At 48.2% G+C, this 25716-nt stretch overlaps 1 protein-coding gene and 1 long non-coding RNA gene across 2 annotated transcripts in view; one reads left to right on the top strand and one right to left on the bottom strand.

The window, feature by feature from the left end:
- FHL2 (four and a half LIM domains 2) overlaps positions 1-25716 on the bottom strand; it is an 83107-nt gene that overhangs the window by 43828 nt on the left and 13563 nt on the right. The gene's annotated exons all lie outside the window — the stretch shown is intronic.
- On the top strand, positions 12716-13815 carry LOC138848546 (uncharacterized). Its single transcript, XR_011386437.1, has 2 exons — positions 12716-12902; positions 13365-13815. It is a non-coding gene; the product is annotated as an uncharacterized lncRNA (long non-coding RNA).

The following is a 25716-nucleotide window of genomic DNA, read 5'->3' as shown; positions in this document are numbered from 1 at the left end:
GCAGGGCCCAAGCACTTGGGCCATCCTCCACTGCACTCCCTGGCCACAGCAGAGAGCTGGCCTGGAAGAGGGCAACCGGGACAGAATCCGGTGCCCCGACCGGGACTAGAACCTGGTGTGCTGGCGCTGCAAGGTGGAGGATTAGCCTAGTGAGCCGCGGTGCCGGCCATAAAATATTTTTTAAAAATGATGGAGCATTAAGTCTGCATTTATCTTCTTTTTGCTTTTTTCTTTTCCATTTTACTTCTAAGGTTTTCCGATTTGTGTTTAACTCATTTATTATATATTTATTACTATAGTTATTTAGTTCTCTAATTTTTCTTTTCATTACCATGTTTGTTGTGTCATACAGATTCTGGTAGGCTGCATTTTTTTTTTTTTTTTTTTTTTTGGACAGTGAGAGAGAGAGACAGAGAGAAGAGAGAAAGGTCTTCCTTTTTTTTCCGTTGGTTCATCCCTTAATGGCCGCTGCGGCCAATGTGCTGAAGCCGGCGCACCACGCTGATCCGAAGCCAGGAGCCAGGTGCTTCTCCTGGTCTCCCATGGGGTGCAGGACCCAAGGACTTGGGCCATCCTCCACTGCCCTCCTGGGCCATAGCAGAGAGCTGGCCTGGAAGAGGAGCAACCAGGACAGAATTGGGTGCCCTGACTGGGACTAGAACCCGGTGTGCTGGCGCTGCAGGCGGAGGATTAGCTTAGTGAGCCACGGAGCCGGCCCTGCATTTTCTTGATTATTAAGAAACTTCGTCAATTTAATTTTGCATTTCCCTTTTGACCTAAGGGATACGGGACATTAGAAATGATTCTGTGGTAATATAGCTAACGAAATCCAGGCTCTGAAGACACACCTACCCAGCTTCTACAAAAACACTGCACAAAGAAATGGCCGCGACAGCCAGATCTGGGTCAGACCAAAGCCAGAAACCAGGAACTCTTTCCTGGTCTCTTACATGGGTGACAGGAGCCCAAGGATTGGGCCATCTGCTGCTGTCTTCCCAGGTGCATTAGCAGGGAGCTGGATTGCAAAGTGGAGCAGTCAGGACTGTAGGCATTGCAAGCAGCAGCTTAACTTACTGCGGAACGACAGCAGCTCCCTTATTCGGATTCTTATGAAAGAAAAAGTACTAAAAATACGTTTTTAATAAGAATCTAGGAAAATGGGACACTGACGGCATATTCAATGGTATGAAATTGTTAGTTTATTTCCAGTGTGATAATGGGAATATGTGTACCCTTTCCTCCTCTTTTTTCTGAGACTTTCCTTTTCAGGAATAGTGTCAGGATATACACCAGTGAAACATGGGTAGTTTCAAAATAATTCGAGGTGGCCTAAGTGGAGGAGGCTGATCTATACATGAAAGAGCATCAGCTATATGTGGATTGTCAACCATAGTCGAAACGTAATGATGGATATGTGGGGGTTTGTTATAGTAGTCTCTCTCCTTTTGTAATGCTTGAAAAATTTCCTAATGACAAAAAATTTAAATTACAAATGCACATACTCTTTGCCCTTAAGCCAGCATTTCCCCTTACAGGAAATTACCTTGTAGGTACACTTGCTCATGTGTATAATGATGTAGGTACAGTAGCATTGAACCATGTTGTAAGTGCAGCCAAGGAGTGTAATTAAATATAGCATGGGGCATTTTAAAACTATTTGTGTGCAACTGTTAAAAAGACGGAAGTAACTCTGTTTACCAACATGGCAGGATCTCCAAGATGTTTCAACTGAGAAATATAAGCAGAGAACGCCGGGTAGATAGCACCCAACCTTGTGTGTGCGTGAACAAAGGAGGGCAGGGAGGGAGCCCGAATCTACTTGCAAGTGGCTGCTTTTGGAGAGAGCCAGGGAATTGGGAGTCGGAGGTGAGAAAGGATAGGTGTACACTCTTTCGTTTCTTGTGAATTTTGATCTAAATAAATGTAAACCCAAACCAGAAACATTTTGAAAAGAAAAGCAACATATGCTCCCTCCTTTAAGAGAAACAGAAAACAAATGTTGAACTGAGATTTACTAGAAAGTCAAAGGAAGCTAGCTAGAGATAAAGAAAGGGGGGTATACACTCTCTAAATTTAATGGCACATGCTTTGGGGAACCCTGCGGTCAAAGGATAAATTATTAAGAATAAATTTTCATGAGACAATCTGGGAAAATACATTTTGCAAAGCTCTATCTCGTATGTCATAATATTCCTAAGACCCAACTAAAGTGCCTGATGGGTGCTGTGTTCTTAATAAAGATGTGTACTGAGGGGCCGGCACTGTGGGGTAGCGGGTAAAACCGCCGCCTGCCGTGCTGGCATCCCATATGGGCGCCAGTTTGAGTCCTGGCTGCTCCACTTCTGATCCAGCTCTCTCTTGTAGCCTGGGAAAGCAGTAGAAGATGGCTCAAGTCCTTGGGCCCCTGCACCCACATGGAAGACCTGGAAGAAGCTCCTGGCCCCTGGCTTTGGATCAGCACAGCCCAGTCTTTGCATCCAGTTGGGGAGTGATCCAGCGGATGGAAGACCTCTCTCTCTCTCTCTCTGCCTCTCCTCTCTCTCTGTGTAACTCTGACTTTCAAATAAATAAATAAATCTTAAAAAAAAAAAAAAAAAGATGTGCACTGAATGAACAGAGGAATTTGTGGCAGGTCTTTCATTTTGTAAGTTTTCCTCATATAACACATCAAATATTCTATAAAATGTAACAATCTCCATGGCAGTTAGTTCCATCTCCACGTCTGGCCTGGATTTGAGTCCCCATGGTACTGGCTCTGTGACTTGTGGTAAACACAAAACCTCCCTCCCTCTCTCAGTCTGCTCATTTTTTTTTTTTTTTTTAAATTTTTGACAGGTAGAGTGGACAGTGAGAGAGAGAGAGACAGAGAGAAAGGTCTTCCTTGCCGTTGGTTCACCCTCCAAAGGCTGCCGCTGCCGGCGCGCTGCAGCCAGTGCACCGTGCTGATCCGAAGCCAGGAGCCAGGTGCTTCTCCTGGTCTCCCAGGGGGTGCAGGGCCCAAGCACTTGGGCCATCCTCCACTGCACTCCCGGGCCACAGCAGAGAGCTGGCCTGGAAGAGGGGCAACCGGGACAGAATCCGGCGCCCTGACCGGGACTAGAACCCAGTGTGCCGGCGCCGCAAGGCAGAGGATTAGCCTATTGAGCCACTACCCCGGCCCTCAGTCTGCTCATTTGTAAAATGGGCTAATTGAGGGCAGTGTCATGGCCCAGCAGGTTAAGCCACCGCCTTTGATTCTGGTATTCCATATGAGAGCCATATTTGAGTCCTGGCTGCTCCACTTCTGACCCAACTCCCTGCTAATGCACCCGGGAAGGCAGCAGTTCATGGCCCAAGTGCTTGGGCCCCTGCTACTCATGTGGGAGACCAAGACAGAGCTCCAAGCTCCTGGCTTCAGCCGGGCCCAGCCCCAGCCATTGTATCCATCTAGGGAGTGAACCGTGGATGGAAGATCTCCCTCTCTCTCTCACTTTCAACTAAACAAATAAATATCTAAATAAATAAAATAACATTAATGGGCTAATGACAGATACTTTAGGAAACTACTGTGAAGATGTTTCAAGTTGCTTTATCTAAACCGCTCGGCACCATTGGCAGAGTGGATTGGAGCATAGTAGGCCCTCACTGAACATGTGCTTCTATTCAGTGGTGGAGGGAGAATACAAAATGGCTTTTATTTGTATCAGAAGCAAGAATCAAGATGGGCTGCTTGCAAGACAACGTCTCTGCTCTTGATAAAAGCAAGCTCGGGGAAGAAAAGAAAAGGGGGAGGTGGGGAGGTGGGAAGGAGTTCCTGGGAGAGGCACAGGCAACTGTGATGGGCAGGCAAGTCCCTCATTGGTGTGCTGCTCTCTCCCGGCATTCCCTCACCAGCCGCCGACCCCCTTCCTCTCTGCTGGTGGGTTCCAAACAGGAAAGGAGGGAAGAGGAAAATCCTTTTTGCAGCTTGCTCCTGGGAGCCCTGGAAACTGCTGCTGGCGCATAGCTCAGACCTGCTCCTGTCTGAACAAGCCCTCCGGGTGTTCTCATGACTGCAAGTGCCTTGAGGCGAAACACTGCTTAGGGCTTCCCACTCTGGGTACTCTAATTCACCAGTAACCTGCAGAGTTGTCAGGTTTGGGAAGGGGTGGACAGAGCCAGTGCAGATAGACTAAAGGTGGACTCGGGAACTCAGTCCAGCGGCCAGCATTGCTTGGGCTGCCTGGGACAGCACAGGACGGGGCTTAGGTAGGGAGCGCTTCCTTCCACTCAGACCTAGATGATTTGCTCTTGATTCAGAGGGGCTCCTTAATTGCCTCACATGGTTGGAAGGTGAGTAAGTGTCTCAGATCATCAAGCTGGTGGGAAGAGGGCAGGAGTGAGCAAACCAGTGGGAGTGATGCCATGGGCCCAGGGAGGAGGCAGGTCCCTGCCTGCCTGCCCACCACACAGTGCCAGGCCCACCGTGGGGCTCCCAAAGCCGCATTCCATTGTTTTAGAAGCAATGTTTGCCTGGATCAAGCAGGAAAACGATTCTCAGCCAGCAGAGTGCCCTCCTGCCCATGCCCTGGTGCAAACGTGCCCAGGGACCCCAGGGCCTTCCGCCCGTCCTGCTGCAGAGCCGCTAACTTGGAGAAACTGGCTCTGGTTACAGCTGCGATCCTGTCCTGTTGCATCCAAACTTTGTTCCTTTGTTTGTTGGACTTCCAGGAAAAAGCTGGGCTCCTCAGAAAGGTCAACTTTGCCTTCCCCTCTTCTTTCTGCCATACTCTGGTTAGGAGCAAAAATGCCTGGCTCTTTCTTGCCATACAGAGTTTCCATATCCCTTTTTCTTCTTTCTCTCTTTGGCTCCAACTGATTTCACGGGTGCAAATAGTCAGCGTTCAAAGCCTCAAAACACGCCTGACTTAGAGCCAAATCCACAAACAACTCGGTGATTCTGAGTTTCCCATCTGCGTGGTTAAAGCCTCCTTGGAGCCTATGATACAAGTTTCCATTGCAGCTTCGATAACTCAGTGAGAAAGGTTCTGTCGGTGCACGAATGTCCAATAAAATGGACGCATTCACACCCTCAGTTCGTTTCCATCCATGAAGGTGACTAGAGTGCAGCAGTTGAACCCTGTTTCTAATGTGAACTCTGCAAGAACTTGTTGCTCATTTAAGATCCTTTTATAGGGGCCTGTGCTGTGGCACAGGGGTTAGCGCCCTGGCCTGAAGCGCCAGTGTCCCATATGGGTACCAGTTCTAGTCCCGGCTGCTCCACTTCCGATCCAGCTCTCTGCTGTGGCCTGGGAAAGCAATAGAAGATGGCCCAAGTCCTTAGGCCCCTGCGCCCGCATGGGAGACCTGGAAGAAGCTCCTGGCTCCTGGCTCCTGGCTTCAGATTGGCACAGCTCTGGTCATTGCAGCCATCTGGGGAGTGAACCAGTGGATGGAAGACCTCTCTCTCTCTCTCTCTGCCTCTCCTCTCTCTGTGTAACTCTGACTTTCAAATAAATAATAAATAAATCTTTTTTTAAAAAAGATCCTTTTGTAAATTGGCACGGACAAATGTGCATGTTTTGAGAGCTTGCTGTGTCTGATCTTGGCCCTTGTCTGGAATCATCCAGACACTTCTCCACTTGCCTTCCTGGACAGCGTTACTCTCCTTGGTCCTCTGTCAACAATTCCAAGAAGTGTCAATGTCTGAAACCTGTGCAAAAGTGGCACAATACGCTGTTTTGAGGGATCTGTGTTTGCTTCTCTAACAGAACCAGAAGCACTTTCAAAAAATTTTCAGAGTTAATTTTTTAAAAATATTTATTTATTTATTTGGAAGGAAGAGTTATAAAGTGGGAGAGACAGAGACAGAGAGAAAGAAAAAGAGACAGATCCTCCAGCCTCTGGTTCGCTCCCCAAATGACCACAACAGCCAAGGCAGGGCCAGGCCAAAGCCAGAAGCTTCATCCAGGTCTCCCAGGTGGGTACAGGGGCCCAAGGACTTGGGTCATCTTCTACAGCTTTCCCAGGCCATAGCAGAGAACTGGATCGGAAGTGGAGCAGCTGGGACTAGAACCAGCGCCCATATGGGATGCCGGCGCCACAGGAGAGAGGCTTAGCCTACTAGACCACAGCACTGGCTCCTTAAATCTTTAAAAAAGATCTAAATAAATAAATAACAGGTTCTGGGCCATCCTAGCAGTGCAGATATTTTTAGAATATGCTGAGCAATTCCTTTGCCCAGAACCAGGTCAGTCATCCACCTCTGCAGGGCTGGAGGGAGCCCCAGGGACAAGGGACTGTCAGGTGTCTGAAACGATCGCCCACTGTTCTTCAGCTTAAGAGGGCTTTTCATTTTTTGCTTTCCCTTTAACAATTCAGGATTCTGTCTACATGGCAGTAACAAAACCTGGCTCCCAGAGCTTGTTCATGCGTTAGGGTCATGGTGCGTCTATTGCTCTCCATTGCCACAGGTCCCCTGGGTTTCCAGGCTGTGCTAGAAGCAGATGAAGAAAACGCTCGGGAGGTTTCCTTTTTCCTGAGAGCATGTCTGGGAGGTTAGCAAGCTGCAGGAGCGGTCTACAATCCTGAGCAAGGAGTGGGTCTCTGAGGCCCATCCCTGCTCCTGCTCTTTGCTGCCAGGGGTTCTACCTACAGCCTGCCAGGGGTTCTACCTACAGCCTGCCATGGAGCTGCTTTTCATTGCGGAATTTCGGGAACTCATTTCCTCACCATGGGCTGCCAGGTGAGCTCCTGCTTATCTCTAAGAACCCAAATAAAGTGTCTTCCAGCAAGGCTATGTGGGGTGCCTGTGGATAGCCTTGTCTTTGATCATGCCACACCAGCTTTCCCTTGTTTGCAACAACAGAGGAAAAAGAGTGCCAACCCCTTAGAGGCAGAGATTGAGATGTCTGTTTCCACATGCACAGCACTTTGCAAAAGTCAATATTTACTTCATTTCATTCAGTTTTCCTGCAAATGTCTAAACCAACATTAGGCTGCCATGCAAAGACCACAAATGACACTGCTTGAACTAAGCAGATCAGGCCCCTTTCCCGTGTGGGACAGTTCAGGTTTCTGAGGGCTGGGACCCACCCTGTGGACAAGTTGAGTTTAAGGAAAGCCAAGGGGTGGGTATTTGTTGCAGCAGTTAAGATGTCATTGAGAGATCTTCACCCCGTTTCAGAGTGCCTAGATTCAAAGTCCAGCCTCCATTCTAAATTCCAGCTTGGTGCTAATGTACACCCTGGGAGGAGCTGGTGGTGGCTCAAGTAATTGGATCCTTGCCATCCATGTAGGAGACTCAGAGTAAGTTTCTGGCTCCTCTCTTTGGTCTGGCCCAGTCCCAGCTTTTGCAGGCATTTGGGGAGTGAATCAGTGGATGGAAAATCTCTCTCTCTCTCTCTCTCTTTCAAAAAGTTATTTCTTAAAGCAAAGCCAGAGATGGCAGCCAGTGAGGACTTGAGAGTTCTTCTCCTTGGATCGACAGAAGTAACCCCCAGGCTGCACTATCCACAGGTATTCCAGGGCTGAAGACGAGGCTGTAGGGAAGCCCACGCATGGAGGTTCACGGGACACTGTCTCTCATAAGCTCACTTTTTTTCACAAGGGAGTAGCTACTTCTCCTGTCCCATTTCTTGCACTGTTTCCTGGCCCTTATTCATCCATGGAGAATGTCACTCATTGAGAAACTTCCTTGATGTCCTCATGTACAAACTAGCCCAGGTCTTCATTTTTTTGGAACTGAATCCTGTGAATTTCTGTGTTTAAATTCTGCTTGGGATAATGTTGATTTTCTTGTGAATGTTTAAAAAACATTTACAAATTTATTTTCGTGTTATTTGAAAAGTAGAGATATAGAGACAGAGACAGGGAGAGATCTTCCACTTGCTGGTTCTTTCTCCAAATACCTGCAACAACCAGGGTTGGGCCAGGCTCAAGCCAGGAGCCTGGAACTCAATCATGGTCTCTCACATGGGCAGCAGGGACCCAACACTTGAGCCATTACCTGCTGCCTCCCAGGGTGTGCATTAGCAGGAAGCTGGAATTGGGAGTAGAGCCAAGATTGAGCCCAGGCACTCCAACGTGGAATGGAGTTGTCTCGACCACTGTGCCAAATGTCTGCCCCTTAGAAACTTATGTGTATGCAATGGGAGCAAATGCAATAAAACAAAAATTCTGTGTCCTATAGAAATCCCAGCGGGTTCTTTCATCTACTCACAGCAGTATGAGCGTGTGTCGTGGGTCATTTGTGGAACCAGGTTTAGCAACAACACCCTACACACTGCTTCCCTCACTCACTCGTATTGCTGATGTATACGCATTCCTAAAGTAGACTAGACCCATAGAGTCACACCTCCTTGCACTGTCATCGGGCACACCCACAGAGGCATCCAGACCACATAATCTCCATTCTGACTTAAACGTCTGTAAGCTGTCTTAGAATGTTCCAACCAAGACTGGAACCAGCACTTTGGCATCTGCACAACCACAGGCTGCATTTACACCTTCAACCAGCCAGTTGGGTTTGCAGCAAGAATTCGTTTATTTTGGACAGGTCTGTCTTTCTCATTTGCAAGTTCCATGCACAAAAGGAGAGAGGACAGTAGCTCCTAGCAGGAATAGAACTAACTGGACTGGGGCCAGCGGGTAAAGCCACCGCCTGCAGTACTGGCATCCCATATGGGTGCCGGTTCTAATCCTGGCTGCTCCACTTCCAATCCAGCTCTCAGCTATGGCCTGGAAAAGCAGTAGAAGATGGCCCAAGTCCTTGGGCCCCTGCACCCACATGGGAGACTGGGAAGAAACTCCTGGCTCCTGGCTTCAGATTGGTGCAACTCCGGCTGTTGCAGCCAATTGGGGAGTGAACTAGTGGGTGGAAGACCTCTCTCTGTCTCTCTCTCTCTGTCTCTCCCCCCCACCCCATCTATCTTTCTCTGTGTAACTCTGACTTTCAAATAAATAAACAAATCTTTTTGAAAAAAAAAAAAAAAGAACTAACTGGATTGACAATCTGTGAATATAAACTTGATTTCCCTGCCTCTGGGGTGCACTGTTTGAAAACTACCATGATTTTCATCTTTTTATTTATCAGTTTTATTTTTTCAATTGCTGATAGGCTGGCATTTTTGGTAGAGGAGAGTGACATCTGAATGGGTTTAGAATCAGAGTTCTAGGGACTGGTGTCATGGCGTGCAGCTAAATCCACTGCCTGCAATGCTGGCATCCCACATGGGCGGCAGTTCATGTCCTGGCTGCTCCACCTCTGATACAGTTTCCTGATAATGCACCTGGGAAAGCAGAAGAAAATGACCCAAGTCCATGGCCCCCTGCCACCCATGTGGGAGACCTGGAAGAAGCTCTTGGCTCCTGGCTTAAGCCTGGCCCAGCCTCTGGCTGTTGCAGCCATTTGGGGAATGAAGCAGCAGATGGGACATCTCTCTCTCTCTCTCTGTAACTCTTTTTTTTTCTTTTTTTTAAAAATTTGACAGGTAGAGTTATAGACAGTGAGAGAGAGAGACAGAGAGAAAGGTCTTCCTTCCGTTGGTTCACTCCCCAAATGGCCGCCACGGCCGGCGCTGCGCCAATCCGAATCTAGGAGCCAGGTGCTTCTCCTGGTCTCCCATGCAGGTGCAGGGCCCAAGCATCCTCACTGCACTCCCGGGCCACAGCAGAAAGCTGGACTGGAAGAGGAGCAACCGGGACAGAATCCGGCGCCCGTATGAGATGCCGGTACTGCAGGCGGAGGATTAACTTAGTGCACCACGGCACCGGCCACTGTAACTCTTTAACAACAATAACAGAAAAAGAATCAGAGTTCTAGATTGGTTTCTTCCTCTTTGCATCTGAAAGGCTAGGAGGAGAGTGGATTTCTGGAGCCCACATCCAATGTGGTGCCAGGAGCCACAGATGAGAAAGAGACAAGGCAGGGTCAAGACAGTCGCTTGCTGGGGCGAGAAAGCCCACGGGAGGTAGCAAGGACCAGAGCGGCCTGTGGCTCAGGGGGGGAGAATGCTTGAGCATGACAAAGCTTTGGGATCTGAAAAGAAAGCCTCAGAGGCTGCTTGGGAAGAACAGTTCTAGGGGGAGAAAGCAGGCAAGAGGAAGACTACGGGGAGAGCAAATACAGGGAAGGTTGTTTAGGACACACGCCAGGAGCCTGCACTGAGCTAGTGAATTTACATGCTCAGTAAGATACTGGAGGCAATTCACCTGGTGTTCCCCGGACATCAGTATTGGTTTCAGAGGAAGAAGCTGGAGTTCCCCCCAACATTTTCCCAGAACACTCACGCTGGGCGTCAGTTCTTCCATGTGAGGCCATAGCATCCTAGGTCCAGGTAGGTCCAGCAAAATTATCAGATAGGGAGGAGCAGAGGAGATATCACTGTCAATCAGGGAGGTACCCCAAGTTCATGGCTAATCCAAGTTTTAGTTCAATAGCGTCACTAATGTAATTTGGTGCCCATTTAACTCTATGTGGATGCTTAAGACCCCTAAGAGCTGCTATTTTGTTGTTGTCCCAAAGAATCCTGTTTCTGATGTGGAGCAAAGAATGTGGTATTATTGTTCCAATGCCCATCTAGGCCCTGTGTCCCTGAAACAGGAGGCAACAGCAGTGACGTAAAATCCACCCTGGGGCCACTTCAGGATTGTTCTGGCTCCTCTGGAGCCCCGGAGCTGCCTGGGTGAATCAGACTGGGAAATCAGCCGGCCGCACTTCTCCAGGGAAGCAGGGAACAATGCCACCACTGGAGTCTGGGAAACCTGCCCCAGTGCCGCACCGGGAGAGCAAGCCGACTCATGCCTGCTTCCCACACGAGGGCCTCGCCAAGTTCGTCGGAATGAGGGGGACGAGGCAGAATATCAGAACTACCTGGAGCCCCAGCGCGGCGACCGGTGGAGGCGGGTCCTGAGATGACCATCTGCGCCCAGGCAGAGCTGGAAGCGTGGTCTACGGTTCGATTTGGAAGGCAGGACCCAGAGCTCAGGGGGTCACGCCAGGACAGCAGTTGTCCAACCTCAGATCAAACCAGATTCAGAGTGGGAGGGAGCGGGAGAGTTTTGTCTCCCAGATGGAATCAAGGTGAGGCCCCATGAGGCTGCTTGCCAGCTGGAAGAAAATGTGGGAAGTCTTAAACCCTTAAACCCAGGGCGGTTTTGTTGGCAACTCCTTCACCTTCTAGTAGCCCAGCCTGTCTGCCTCCTCTTACTGCCTGCACAGTCACCAAGCTTGTGCCCGGATGAGGCCAGTTACCATCCCCCTCCCCCCAATGGCTGCAAGACTAATGATGCTCTTTCCTCTGCACCTGCAAGGTGCAAAGAGGATCTCCAGGCAGGTGCAGAGGAGAGGGTTAGACTGAACCTGAGTCTGTTTTAACTGAGCATTTCTGATAGAGCCGGCGCCCTAGTGGGAATTGCTCTGAGCGACAGATTTATTAGGGCAATGTCCTTTGAAGTCTATTTTGAAAGCTAATCTCTGGGCAATGTGTCACATAGCATGCTGCTTGATGCGTCGTGGCATCCAAACCCAACACTTTGGTCTGTCTGTCTTAGATGAGAAGGATCCCTGGTCCAGGCAGCCAGAAGGAAGTGTGTGGGACGTGCGTTGTCTTGCATGCAGTGTGTGGTTGTCACACTGGCAGCTCGGAGGGGTCCAGAGAGGCAGGAAAGCATGTCATAAGATATAAGGTCAGGAGCTGTGAATAGTAATCATGTCAGATGGACATCGGCAATGCTATAAAGCCAAGCCCAGACACGGCGGTTGTGACTGGGAGTACTCAGAAAAGCCACGAGACAGGACTGCAAAGGTGCATCAAAATATTTATGGAAAAGATGGGAAGAAAAGATGTTTATTTTGTTGTGATTTTTAAAAAATCCATGCATAGGTTTTTTTTTTTTTTTCTTAATACATGTTTCCCAAGAACTTCTTGAAGACCCCTGGTACGTTCTGTTCTTTTTGACACCTGCACAGAAAAGCAACTTCAGGTAAGTTGTCATGGGACCAGTGCAGAGGCTTGTAAGAGCCTCCAGTTATTTTTTTTTTCTCTTTTGCAAAATAACTACTGTTTCAGCCCTGAACTTCTCCGTGACTTTCATGTTGAATCTTCGTGAAATTTGAAGGGTGCAGGAGAGCCCCACTGGGAACCAACATAAAATAATTACAAGCGAGCCTTCCTGAACATGGCGCAGCTGTGTCCCTTACAACCACCGCTTAGCTATTCAGATTCATTAATTCAAATTCCAGCCAGAAGACAGATCCTGGGGCCGGTGCGGTGGTGTAGCAGGTAAGGCTGCCACCTGCAGTGCTGGCATCCCATATGGGTGCTAGTTCAGGTCCCGGCTGCTCCACTTCCGATCTAGCTCTCTGCTATGGCCTGGGAGGGCAGTGGAGGACGTCCCAAGTCCTTGGGCCCCTGCACCCACATGGGAGACCTGGAGGAGTCTCCTGGCTCCTGGCTTAAGTTCTGCGCAGCTCTGACTGTTGCGGCCAACTGGGGAGTGAACCAGCGGATGGAGGACCTCTCCTTCTCTCTCTGTAACTGTGACTTTCAAGTAAAAATAAATAAATCTTTTAAAATAAAAGATAGATCCTAAAACAAGACAGACTGACACTCACCACATCCCCAACAGTAGACAGTTGATGGAACATACTTTCCTAGTATAATCTTTGAGCTAGTTTTAAATCCTACTTTTTAAAAATGAAAGCAAATTGTAACTTTAGAGAGGGTATTGCCCACAGTGCTGGTTCATGTTCCAGCTGCTCCACTTCCAATCCGACTCCCTGTTAATGTGCCTGAGACAGCAGCAGACAATGGTCCAAGAACTTGGGCTTCTGCCACCCATGTGAGACACCTGGACAAAGCTCCTGGCTCCTGGCTTTTGGCTTCAGCCTGCCCAGCCCTGGCCATTGCGACCACTTGGGAGAGTGAACCAGCAGATGGGAGGTATGTCTCTCTCTCTCTCTCTCTCTCTCTCTCTCTCTCTCTGTAGCTCTGCCTTTCAAATAAATAAATCTTAAAAAAGGAAGCCAGTGCCAGCAGAGTGCTGCTGGGAGACTGGCAGCCACCGGAAGTGGCTATGTGTGGGTTGGATGGGGCCAGTGCTTTGCTTTTGGTGGATGAATCTGGCTGAGATACAGGAATCTAGAAGAGGCTCGGTTTGGAGGGAGGAGATGCTGTCAGTTCTCCACCCAGCTCTCCCTGGGTCCCTTTGAGTCCATTACTCTTTCTGTGTGGGCAGCCTTGGGCTATGGGAGCACCTGAGTGCTCCCGCACAGCAGCTGATAGGTGTGGGGTGGGCATTCCCCCAGGAAGGGGACGGAGCAGCTCTGAGGGGTCAGGCTGAGGCCTGAAACGGCACCCTCACTGAACTTCTCTCCCCTGCCCCTTTCCTCCGTTCCTTAACAGAGGCACATCCTGGAGAAAAAGCATGCAACTGAAGTCCCAAACTCCCAATCACGTCTCTGTCCCTTTCCGGTGACTAAGTCTCACCCTGAAGCTACCAGTGGTCACCAATCCTGCATCAACTCATTAGCGTACAAAGACACTCACCACCTGGAGATTCCACAGCACTTAGGAAACCTGGGAAGAAGACTAAGTAGGTATTTCACAGCATCACTAGCTCTCAATAGCTCCTCAGTAATAGATGGCTTGAATATATATATATACATATATATGTATATATATATATGTATATATATTTAACTACAACTGTGGTCTAAGAGACATTATCCTGCTTTGATCCAGAAAGTTATACATGTGTATATATATATATATATGTGTGTGTGTGTGTGTGTATATATATTTTGTGCACAAACACAAATGTATGTAGACATTAAAGCATTATGGTAGCAAAAAATGGGAAATTAGTCTCAGTGTTTCCAGGTAGGGGAGGAGTCAAATAAATCATTCATCTATACAATGGAATGCTATTCAGTAATAAGCAGGACTCTCTCTATATGGAACAATGGAGCATTAAGTGAAAAGAAGCAAAAACAAATCATTGAGTAACATTATATGATGTGTAAGAACTTGGCAACAATAGTTGTTTCTGGGGCGAACTGGAAGACTGGAGAATGAAAATTTGAGGAAATGAACTATAAAGGGTCTTCAAAAAGTTCATGAAAAACACATATTATGGGGGCCGGCACTGTGGCACAGTGGGTTAAAGCCCCAGTCTGCTGTGTCAGCATCCCATATGGATACCAGTTCAAGTCCTGGCAGCTCCACTTCCTATCCAGCTCTCTGCTATGACCTGGGAGGGCAGTAGAAGATGGCTCAAGTCCTTAGGCCCCTGCACCCATGTGGAAGACCTGAAAGAAGCTCCTGGCTCCTGGATTCGGATCAGTGCAGCTCTAACTATTGTGGCCATTTGGGGAGTGAATCAGCAGATGGAAGACCTCTGTCTCTCTCTCTCTCTCTCTCTCTCTCTCTGTAACTCTGCCTTTCAAATAAATAAATAAATCTTTAAAGAAAGTGCATATTATGAAAAAGCTATGTATGGATTTCAAACATTTTTTTAAAGATTTATTTATTTATTTGAAAGGCAGAGTTACACAGAGAGAGAGGAGAGGCAGAGAGAGAGAGAGAGAGAGAGAGAGGTGTTCCATCCACTGGTTCACTCCCCCACTGGATGCAAAGACTGGAGCTGTGCTGATCCTGAGCCAGGGGCCAGGAGCTTCTTTTGGGTCTCCCACACAGGTGCAGGGACCCAAAGACTTGGGCCATCTTCTACTGCTTTCCCAAGCCATAGCAGAGAGCTGGATCGGAAGTGGAGCAGCCAGGTCTCGAACCGGCGCCCATATGGGATGCCAGTGCTTCAGGCCAGGGCGCTAACCTGCTTTGCCACAGCACCAACCCCTCACAATATTTTTTTGCACCAAAATACCAATATTTTAATTCCATTTTCTGTAGCCTTTGTGAAATACACTAGTACTTCTTATTATTTCTCCTTTTGCGCCTTCTGAAGTTTATACCAGGCATATTGATTGTCTTGTTATTAAGTGCTATGGCTAGGATGCTGTTTGTGTTGAGAGCCTGGTCTTCAGAGTTGAGGAGGTGGGGTCAAGTGGGAAGCCCTGTGTCAATCGGGGATGTGTTCTTGCAAAAGACGGAGGTATTTCTGCTGGGACCCTGCTTAGTTCTCTAGAGAAGTTTGCTGGAAACCTAGAGCCTGGCCCCACTCGATGTCTCTATCGTTTGCTGCATTGAAATGGGATCTCCCACACATCTGTCCCCGCCCAGAGGGCCCTCACCAGAGGCTGCATCGTGCTGGTTGGACTGTTAGCCTCCAAGACTGTGAGCTAATTAAATGCCTCTTCTTTATAGAGCTTGCCTGTCTCAGGTGTTTCATCACAGCAATGACAAACTAACACAATAAATACAATAAATAGAATTCGGTCGCTTTTCTCATAGCTAAAACAGGTTAAATGATGTCTTTAAATAACACAATTGATAATGCTTTTAAACAGCGATTGCAGGTGGCTTCACAATAGGCAAGGAAATGGTCTGAGGCACATTTCTAAGAACAAAAACTTGTCTGTGAAAATCACACTAAAATGTGTTGCACCTGAAAAGTTGCTCCTAAAATAGAAGCCAAAAAGGAAAAAAAATCCAGCAAAGCAAATTCTGTCAAAGCACAGAAAGTCATGCACATCTAAATTATTTCTCTATTTCCTTAACCCCAAGCTAAGCAGCAGGGTCTCCTTCAAACTGAACATTACTCAATGGGAGCACAGCACATATGGTAGAATTTTCTAGATTATTGAAGCCAACAAATACATCTTTGACTCTCAGTTTTATATAATAGAGATAGATGCGGGTTATTAGGGAGAGCTGAAACTGTGTGTAGAACCAAATTCAATCCATTTCAAGTTTAATTAAACCAGCTGTTCTCCATCCTTTGGTCCTCATAATCCGTTTACATACTTTTAAGTTACTAAGGATCCCAAAGGGCTTTTGTTTATGTGGGCTATGTCTGTCAATATTTATTGCATAAGCATTAGAAGTGACCCAATGGTGCATTTTCATAAGAACTTAGCTAAGCCTAAGTACAGGCCTGATGCCAGGGCCTAGTCCCCAGCTGCAAAGGGAGCTAAGTGGGAAAAGAAAAAACCCAAAGTAGATCAACTGATGGGCTCACTTAGCAGAAATGAGTGGAATAGATTCCTGTTTTCATGCTAGAAAGAATTCAGAGGGGAGTGGTAAGCAAGGCAGCAAAGTTTAATGAGGAGGGCATCCATCAGAAAGGACGGGCACCTCTCCAGATGGAATCTGAGAGAGTGCCTAGTTTACATTCAGCCCGGGGTCCAGTTTGTCTTGCCATTTCTCCCACCCCTCCTCCCTCTTCCCCTAGACAGAGGATTTGCTGAATGTCAGTTAGGTAGCATTCCTCCCAAGGTTTTACTACCCAGCGTTATCAGTCTGGGTAGATCACCTGACACAGACACAGGGGAGGCTGTAAGTTTTATTGCCCAGTGTGATCAGGCTGAGTAACCCACCTGGTGCCAGGCAGAGGAGATCCCTCGAACAGGCTTCCCTTGGGAGAAGGTAGGACCACCTGCAGGGCTAGCAGGGTGTGGGCAGGACTTTGTAATGTAAAAGGCTAGGCTGTTTCTAAGTCAGGTTTCCAAGGCTGTTACATTCCTTTTTGAACAATCATAGTATAACCTCCCCCTCCCCTAGCCTACTTGCCCAGCAACACCCAACCGCCATTCCCCTCCCCCTTCCCTTGCTTCAGGTACAGTATTGCCTTTAGATTGTGACTCAGAGTTGCTCAACAAATGAGGGAAGGGATTCCTGCATCACAGGAATAGAAGCAGCTGAATATCGGAGGGCAGTGCCCGTTTCCACTCGCTGATCAGTGCTGAGACCTGCTTTCAACAAACGCCTTGCTTTGTGCCTCCTTCATGTTTCTGAGTCCATCCTTTGGTGGGTAGGTGGTCTCAGGTGGGCTTATTTCAAACAATATGATATTGAAAATGAGAACCTAAAAACGTTAATTCATTTAAAAATAACAATAGGTGTGGGAGTTGACAAATTCATAGTGAACTACAACAAAACTTGACAAGTGGTGGTTTCTCAAGTATTAGTTGCAATATAGAACTTGAAACTATTTCAATAAGCTTTTCATATTCTTTTAGAGTAAATGCTATTTGGGGTCTTGAGTATTGAGCCGATCAGTTGTATTTAGCCAGTTGCCAGCAACCTACATCAGAGTGTCTGGGTTTGATTCCTGGCTGTTAACTCTAGCCTAACTCTGGCTGTTAACTCCAGGATCCTGCTTATGCTGACCCTGGGAGGCTGCAGTGATGGCTCCAGTAGTGGAGTTCCTTCCACCCAATGCAGGAGACCTGGATTGCCTTCCCAGCTCTCGGCTTTGGCCCCAACCTAGACCTGGACATTGTGGGTATCTGGGAAGTGGACTAGTGGATAGGAACTCAGTCTTTCTCCTCTCTTTCCATTTTTGCCAAATAAACAACATTTTAACTCCAAGCTTTCCTTAACTAAAAAAATCTGGTCTATTTTGACCTTTAAGGGGGTCTCTTACCAACATGTTATTTTGCCAGGTTCTGCAGCTCTTCCAAATGATGCTACATTGCACATGTGAACATGCAGCTCACCAGAAAAGTCTTCACATGTTGAAAAGCTGTCAGGCTCATGATGGCAGATCTTAGTTTTCCAAAATGCTTTTTTTTTTAACTGAAATTTCAAATTGTGTCTTTGAAAACAAATACTGACAGTTTTCCCTAAAAGGACAGGCTACTCTGTTCACTTTTAAGAAAATCTCACTATCAAAATCTGAGTTTGTCTCAAGTACAAATGGAAAAAGCATCTTGATCAACTCTGAACTCAACCATCACACATACAGCCTTCGCTCCAGATAATCATAGTCTTTGATGTTTAGAGAATACTTCGGGCATCTTCTATTTGGTCATGCTGAGTATTAGAAAGACATGTGTTTAAGGGTCCAGGTTAGGTAGCTTTAATCACGGCTGCTGTTTCGTCAGGGTCAGTGTAGAGTGAGGCTGGACCCTTCTCTTCCCCACAAGTGCTCAGTGGTGAAGGATGTGATGAGAGCACCAGTCTGGTTGGGAGTCGCTGCCTGGATTCCTGCTGAGGCACTAGGAGTTTCCCCCACCACGACTTTGTGCCCAGCACAAATGGCAACACAGTGGAAAGAGCATACTATTATTAAAACGAATACTCACCAAATGAGAGCCACTGTACTAAGCCACGTTAGATGTGAATTGCTATGCTTCATAATAGAGGAGTAGACTCTCCCTCCCCCCGCCCATACACCACAGCACCAGCCCCTGCACTGACAGTGACATTGGACCTGACCATCTGATCAAGGCCTAGTTATGGTGTTGGAGGCACAGTTCCATGCTGAACCCACCCTGCCATCAAGTACTCGACATCCTAAGATGTGGCTTCCAGAGCTGTTTCTTTGGTTTAGTGGAAAAGATACTTCTGTTTCCTCACCACACTTTGCTAACTTGCTTGCCTTTTGCTCTGGGTTTTCAAAGGTGTTGGTGTGTTGGTGAGAGTGACAAGGCGTCCCTGCCCCTGTGAATTCTCACTGTTCCTGGCTTTCCCTCCTTGGCAGCGAGATGGTGTGGAGTTGGACATCCTGAGCCTGGGACCGTGGAGGTCCAATGTGGATACTCAGTTGGTGCCTCTTAGATAGGGCAAAGCCACAATTATGATAGGAACAAGGGTCCACATACAGACAATATCTTCTTATTGATTGATAGTTTCCTCTTGGTTTGCTTTACCTTTTTATCACAGGATTAGAACTCTCAATGAGACACGATCTACAAACCAAACCACAAGCCACTTAGAGACAAAGGAATGATTGAAATCAATTTTCTGCCCATTTTCTTGTCCTGACATATGCAACTTGTCTTTGACAACAAAATGCCCCCCAGATGAAATGTAGTGAGGTTAAATACTGCATGCCACCACAGTATGTCTTGGGGTTGATTTCTGAGTCCTCTTTATTTTGACTGATTGGTTGTTTGAGAAACTACAGTCTGAAGCAATTGTACCATAGGCTGCACCAGCCAACCTAGCAAAATCAATGCAGAATGATTATATTTCATTCTGATCTTTTTCACTCCGTAGCCACCATGTCTCTCAGCTCACGAGGAAACCAAAATAAAGGCTACAGTCAACAATGTCACAATTAATTTCCTTTCCCTCTTCTTGTCTTTTCCTGCAACTCGGATGTCCTGGGTAACGCAGAGTCCCGTGATAGCTGGCTGATGTGGGAACTAGTTGTGTCGGGCTCCAGGTCCCTGGGGCAAGTCTCGCCTTTTCCTCCCTGCCCTTTGTCTCCTAAGGAAGGAGGATTCTTCTGGATTTCACCACAGAACAAGGCAGAAGTCCACAGAGCGATAGTGTCTCCAGCAAAGGCTCTACACAGCTTCCTGAATGACTGGCAATTGCAGTTCAACTTTCAGTTACTGGGAAACGCTTGAAGCGCCTTTCATCGACTCTAATAATAACCCCTTGCACACATAACTGCTTATGGTATAGAGGAGTTCAGACGGAGGAACAAAGAGAGAAAGTACTTACGTCAGCCGGCAGTGAAACTCCTGGCCATCATCAGAAACATATATATATTTTTTTTACCCCAATAGCATTTTTAGCTGTGAAATGGACAATACTCGCTTTTTTTCTTTCCAGTAGACCACAGTCATTATTAAGGAATCCAACACATTGCAGTAGTAGGAAGAAGGTTTATGCTTTGGCCCCTGGTGGAAGGATTTGCTTCCTGTCTGGCAGTACAGGGACCACACCATTCCATCCCGGTGGGGTGGGCGGAAGGGGGCAGCTCTCTTGCCCTGGCGGGGCGGGGTGGGGGAGGGCATCACATTTTGCTATTGGCATTCGTCACAGCGCTCTGGGTTTTTAGAAACAGGCTCTCTACTTCTGTAAGGACAAGGGAGGAGAAGCATTTGCCAGTTTTCTGAAAGGCAATGTGTTTTCTGTCTTCGCGTCATCCCCAGCCCCACTGGAGAAAAAAGTCAGTGTTCATTTTGGATTCGTAAAGTAACTGCATCCGAGTCACCTTAACTGAGCTCCATAATTCAAGTCGAAGGTAACCAAAACCAAAATTAAAAACACATGGCAAAGAGTGGAGACGGCAGGTCTAGTCCAGTACCTCTGTGGTTTCTCTCGGCTTCCAGACATCCCGCTCGAGGGTCGCTCCCTTCTGCTCTGCACTGGGGTCCTCCATCCCGAACAGTCATGAAGGCAGCGTTTGATGTGGGAGTCCCCCTCCCCTGGCTACCTTCTGCGCCTTTCCGGGAAAAGGTTGGATGCCCCCGCACTGCCCCAGAGACCCTGACACCAGCAGAGTGGGGGGTGGGCTCTTGGACTGGGGGATTTTCCACTAATTTTGTGGCACCTAGAAAACACACACACACAACACAGCATGCCCCATTTGGGCACAAGTTGTGCTAAGCTACACATGCCTTGGAGGGCACTGGAGTTCCTAATACTCAGCCAATTGCCTCAGAGCTTTGTAGAGATCTCTACTCCCATGACCTAACCGCTATTTGGTGAATGGTGCAGGGTTTTAGGGGGTTGCTTCATTTATAACTTTTTCTTTTTCAATAATGATTCACCTTTGTAGGACCAATCAAGTAGGAAGACCTTTCACCAGCTCTAGCCTAAAGGATCAAACTGGTGCGGTGGCACAATTAGGTTAATCCTCCACTTGCCAGCATCTCATATGGGCTCTGGTTCAAGTCCTGGCTGCTCTTCTTCCAATCCAGCTCTCTGCTATGTCCTGGGAAAGCAGCAGAAGATGGACCAAGTCCTTGGGCCCCTGCACCCGTGTGGGAGGCCCAGAAGAAGCTCCTGGCTCCTGGTTTCAGATAGGCACAGCTCCGGCCATTGCGGCCATTTGGGGAGTGAACCAGTGGATGGAAGACCTTTCTCTCTGTCTCTCCCTCTCGCTCTCTGTAACTCTTTGTCTCAAATAAATAAAATCTTTAAAAAAAAAAAAAAAGGATCAAACGCAGCCACGTGCAGAAAGGCATCTGCTTGACAATGGTCTGTAGGAGAGAGTGAGCCGTGTCCTGTGCCGTAAGGGTTGGGTGAAGGGACAAAGGCAACCTTCAAGTACAACTGACAGCAGTGAATTGCAGGCTCATTGCCAGAAACCCACGCCAGGACGTGAGATTTTTATGTCACCAGCTCTTCACCTGCCCCCACACAGAGTGCTAGAAAAACAGGCTGTCATGGAAGAATTCTTCTCCTTCCTGTGTGAAATCTGTTCTTTTTATTCTATCCCCCCCCCCCCATTTTAGGATACTTCCTTTTGTAAAAAGCAAGCTGGTCTCCATCCGCTAAGTTGATGTCATAGCTCACTAGACTTAGGAAACTTTGAAAGTTCAAAAACCTTTGACTAGACTCAGACAAAGGGGAATATCAGGGAGTGGACAGGAGAGAAGGAACGCACCCTTATTTAGGACAATGTCACAAAAGAAAAGCAACTAGTGACGGGCGGCAGTGTCTATCATCTGTCAGAAGCCTGTGTCAGGAGTCATATCACAGGGCTGCCTTTGAAGAAACTTTGTGTTTCTTTTTAAAAAAAAATACTTATTTATTTGAAAGGCAAAATTACAGAGAGAGAGAAGGAGAGACTGAGAGAGAGGTCTTTCATCTGCTTGTTCACTCCCCAGATGGCTGCAATGGCCGGAGCTGTGCTGATCCTGAGCCGGGAGCCAGGCGCTTCCTAAGGGTCTCCCACATATGGTGCAGGGGCCCAAGGACTTGGGCCATCTTCTACTGCTTTCCCAGGCCATAGCAGAGAGCTGGATCAGAAGTGGAGCCACTGGGACTCGAACCAATGCCCATATGGGATGCTGGCACTGCAGGTGGCTTCCTTACCCGCTGTGTCACAGCACTGGCTCCTAAACCACTGTTTACAGCTAAGGCAGCTCTATCAGGGACCATGGTGCCTGCGTCATCAGGCTTTGGGCCCAGAGAGTGGATGTGCCTGTAGTAGGGGCAGCCAGAACCTGCAAACATACACAGTTGTGTGGTGCTTAACAATGGGATACATTCTGAGAAGTGCATCATGGGGGCAGGCGGGGCGTTGTCACTGTGCAAACATCACAGGGTGCACTCACAGGAACCTAGATGTGCTGCTGACTACACACTCGGCTGTAGGGTCCAGCCTAATGCTTCCAGGCTGCAAACCTGCACAGCATATCCCTGTGCTCAACCCTGTAGGCACCCGTAACACAGCGGGAAGTATCCGTGTGTCTAATCCTAGAAAAGGCACAGTACAAATGCTAGGCAATAGGAATTCCTCAGCACCACTATGAATTTGTGGGGCCACTGTCATATACGTGGCACACCGTTGACCAAAATACCATTATGCAGGCTATGCCTGTACTGCGTAATGGCTATGCAATGTGTTTCAGTTTGATCCTATAACTCCTGTGAATTCTATGTTACCCCAAGGATAGATAATCAAGGATGGCACATCTGTAGCACTCACTCTGCCTTCTTACTGTTGCATTGCCTCACACACAGCCCGTGTATATGTGCACTTCTAATTTCTAACACTGTGACGCACACACTAAGGAAAGGGGTGAAATAAGGCAATGGGGTGGCAGGTTAGTTCTATCCCTAAATCTCTAATCTTCTAAGAACCTGCTTGGGGTCCCCTGGTCCCACCTACCTGGAGAAACAGAGGCCCTCTGAGTCACCCCAAAGTGGGTGACAGTGCATGTCTCTAAATGGGAGCAGCCCCACGGCTGGGTCGGCTGGGCACAGGGCTTAGCTGGCACAGACATGGGAACCTGGGGCTTGTTGAGTTTATGTTGGAGCTCAGAAAATGACACCCCAAAATGGAGACCTCAGAAGCAGCCTCAGAAGAAGAGTTTTTTCTTTGACCTGCTCCTACCCTGCAGGCTTTCACTCCCCACCCCCAGTTCTCCACTGGGTGAGCCATAGAAACCAGACCCCTCTTTCTCCAGGGGGTCACAGAAACCAGAACCTCTTTGCCCCAAGTCAGCCATAAGAGTCCCAGCCAGCACTGCACCTGTCCCTGGCCTTTTTGAGTAAGAGCTGGCCTGCCTCGCGGGTGGTAGGACATCAGACCCCACGTTCCAGAAAAGGTCCTGCCTCCTAGCCCAGAGGAAGGGAGGCTGCAGAGAGAGAGAGAGAGAGGCCAGGAAGCATCTGAGACCCCAGGCCTGCAGGGTCTCCCCTCCGTCTACTTGGTAAGCTCGCACCCATTGTCCAATCTCATTTCACTGCCCCTGAGCATTGAAACGGACCGTCTACCGGGGTCCCAGAGTCTTCACCCTGAAGGCTCCCATGTCACGTAAAACTATGATCAAGTCAACCTATTATGAGGCCTTTCCCCTGCGGCCTGCCCGCTGCAGACTCACAGAGGGAAGCTTTGAGCTTCCCAGCATTGTGGATGTCTTATCTTCCCCCAGTCCTAGATCAGCGTCCACTGGGTCTCCCCATCAACCCAGGGCTTCCTTGGGTTGCCTTCCTTGCTTGCCTCCCTCCCTCCTGGATGAGAGCTGTGTCCTCAGCTTTGCCAGCCCTCTGAGCCGCCTTTGAGTTCTCTCCAGCCCTGGGAAGCTGGGGTCCTCCTAGACCCCCAGCCTGCCTTTGCGGGAGGGGAGGGCCGCCAATGGCTGGCACACAACCGTGCCTGCCCTTTCCCTTCACTCCTTGGGCGTCAGCTGCTGCCTTGCTGAGCTGGTTCCTGTGGTCTGTTGTGGGCTGGGCCACCTGCCCCTTCCTGGTCACCTGTGTCTCTGATCCTGTGGGCCATCGCAGTACCTCATGAGGGTCACCCCAGCTGTCCCGGTGCCTCTCCATGGAACTGGGCTCTTTCCCGAGAGCTCCTCACTCTGTGGGGATCCCAGCTCGGGGTCTGCCCTGGGCTGCAGCTCTGCGCTCCACACCAGTATCTCACTCCTGATGGGAGGTGTGACACAGCCTGTCCCTAGGCAGGGCTTTCATTTCCATTCTGCAACCTGCTTTTATTGAATGCCTGTGGTTTCTTGAGTCCAGACTAAATGTTTGGGGTTAAAGTGAGACTCATTCTTTTGAAACTTATCCTGATGAGATAAAAAAGATACTGAAAGTTAATTGTGAATTTTTGGCATCTACTACTGCAGAGGAGCAGGGCAGAAGAGAGGAACTGTCCTGTCTGATGTCACTTACAGAACCCAAATCTGTGGCCAGACCTTCCTACTTTCCCTACACTCCCACAAAGAGGCAAAGTCTAAACAGAAACATGAAAGGTTTTACTGCACAAGACAATGTCCAAGAAATCAGCTGGGATTCAAATCATGGTTCCATCTCTAAAATCCAGTAGCTGAAACACAGCTCCTCGCCAGGTGCACACCCTAATCCCCAGAACACGTGATTATGTCACATGGCGAAAGAGGCCCCGTGGGTGTGGCTCAGGACCCTGAGGTGGAGAGAGGACCCTGCATCAGCTGGGTGACTTCAGTGTAGTCACAAGGTCCGTCTATATGAATGAGAGGAGTGAGAGGCGGAGAGGGATTGGAAGACGCTGTTCCGCTGGCTTCGAAGCTGGAGGAAGACGCCATGAGCCAAAGAATGCAGGTGACCTCTGGAAGCTGGGAGAGACGCACAAACAGGCTCCTCCCTGGAGACCGTAGACGGCACACAGCCCTGCTGGCACCTGGGTCTTAGGGCAGCGAGAACCATTTCTGAGGATGACCTCCGAACTGTGAGACAGCTACGGTGCAGCAGCTCTTACTGCAGAAATGGAAACTAACTCAGCCACGGACTTCGCAGCGGAGAAAATTCTCTGTAATGCAGTTTTTCTCCTCATCTGAAAACGAGGACTCAGAACGGTTCCTAGACCAGAGGTTAGCGTGAGCACGGGACGTTGTGATACACGTTATACCTTCCAGCTCATGGTGAGTGCTCAGTTACTGGAAGCTATTATTACTATTATTGCCTTGTGGAGTCTTTATTAGTGGCTAAAAGGGTGATTGCTACCATTCTCTACCGCTCCTTTTTTTTTTTTTAATAAAAGGATTCTTTTTTGAAAGTCATAGATCCAGAGAGAGAGAATTTTATCTGCTGGTTCACTCCCTAGATGGCTCCAAAGGCTGGGCCAGACTGAAGCCAGGAGCTTCTCCTGGGTATCCCACTTGGGTGGCAGGGGCCCAAACACTTGAGCCATCTTCCATTGCTTTCCTCAGGCACATCAACAGGGAGCTGGATCGTAAGTGGAGCAGCCAAGACTTGAACCGGCGCTCATATGGGATGCCGGCGACGCAGGCAAAGGCTCAACCCTCTGCACCACAGTGCTGGTCCCTACCGTTCCCTTTTGAAAGATCTACTTAAGAGGACAGAGCCCAGGCAGCCTGACTGCGAAGCTTGCTCCTTCTTCCCTCGATAAACCCAAGTGTAGTGGAAGCTTTTGGAATGAGATTTTAGATGTACACAGAGGAACATCAGACTTGAACCCAAATAAGAATGCTGATGGGGCTGATGGATGTGAATCCCAGTTGAGAAGATTCTAAGAACTTAAATTAAAAATATGAAAATGGATTTTTTATACCCCACCACTCAATGGACATTTATTTAGTACCTACTACAAATCACTCATGGTTGTAGGAACTGAGAATTTCTCAGTGATAAAACCAAAATCTTTTCTTTAATTGGAGCTCACATTTACTGGGGGAGAGGGATAGAAGCATTCGTACAAAATTTTATGTATCAGGGTTTTCAA

Source organism: Oryctolagus cuniculus, chromosome 2, assembly GCF_964237555.1.
Source record: "Oryctolagus cuniculus chromosome 2, mOryCun1.1, whole genome shotgun sequence".
Classification (NCBI taxonomy): Eukaryota; Metazoa; Chordata; class Mammalia; order Lagomorpha; family Leporidae; genus Oryctolagus; species Oryctolagus cuniculus.
The sequence above is the reverse complement of the archived record's forward strand: the minus strand, read 5'-3'. Positions and strand labels throughout refer to the sequence as shown.